Source organism: Podarcis raffonei, chromosome 1, assembly GCF_027172205.1.
Source record: "Podarcis raffonei isolate rPodRaf1 chromosome 1, rPodRaf1.pri, whole genome shotgun sequence".
Classification (NCBI taxonomy): Eukaryota; Metazoa; Chordata; class Lepidosauria; order Squamata; family Lacertidae; genus Podarcis; species Podarcis raffonei.
Genome location: NC_070602.1, coordinates 23,533,962 through 23,535,225, shown reverse-complemented (window position 1 = coordinate 23,535,225; position 1,264 = coordinate 23,533,962).

Genomic DNA, 1,264 nt, shown 5'->3' with positions numbered 1-1,264 from the left:
AAGGTGGGTTGCAGCATTAAAACACAGTATTAAAAACAATTTATAACCATAAAAATATGGGGCCCTGAAATCGTACTTGTCAAGTGTCAAAAGCCAGGGTAAAGAGGTGAGTCTTCAGTATTCTCTGAAAGCTGTATCACAATGGTGCAAGATGCACCTCTGTGGGGAAGTGATTCCAGAGTTTAGGGGCCCCTACTGAGGCTGCCTCCCTCAAAACTCTGAGGATGGAGGAACTACCAGGAAGACCCCCTTTGCACCTGAGGAGGTCTGTGCGGGAGGAGGCAGTCTTTCAGATATTTGGGGCCTGAGTTGTTTAGGGCTTAAAAAACCAACGTGAGCACCTTGAATTGGGCCCCAAAACAAACTGGCAACCAGTGCAGCTGTTTTAAAATGGGATTTATAAACTGAACGCAGGCCAGTATCCGGGACTGCTGCGTTTTGGACCCAACTGAAGTTTCTGAGTTGTCTTCAAGGGCAGCTCCACCTAGAGTGCATTGCAATAATCTAATCTTGAAGTAATCAAGGGTTCAGCAGCCAAGTCATCTCTATCCGGGGTATTTTTAAAAGCCAGACAGAGCAACGAGGAGGATGCCTTCCAACCAACAGATGCCAAGACCTGCCTGTCTGGTGACAACCAAGGCAAGATGGGGAGGGTGGAGGAAAGAAAATGCCAGTTTCATGGCTGGTGTACTTCCTCGTTCCCTCAAGATGGGAGAGCATCTGCTGAATCCAAAGCCGTCCCTGTCACCCTTTTGGCCTCTTCATCACAGAAGTGCTAATGGCCAGAGGAGCAGTAATGTCAGCTGGGAAGGGGCTGCCCCAGGAGAAATCTTCCCTAATCAGAGGGGCAGATCCACAAACTCCTCTGGATCTAGGATGTCCTCGCGGCATCACAGGAGTGTGCCCTAGAGAGCACACACAGCTCACTTCTTTTACAACCGACAGTGCTTGGATATGCAGCATTTTTCCACAGCCTGACTAAGCATTTACTTTTTCAGAATCTTATCTGCATCCTCATTAGCAACTCTTAACATCCCACCTGATTTCAGTAGTGGGTAGCCCAAACTTCCAAACTGAATAGGAAACAATTTCATAAAATGCATATCCTGGGAGGGTTCAAAATTACTGTTGAGTGTGGCATGTGAGTTGGCAGCTGTGCGACCATGTTGAATTCCACAGATGCAACAAAGAAAGATTCACTAAAAGCAGAGCTTAAGTGTTTCCACCTTTTTGGAGGAAGGGAGATATATGGAGATAAAGACAA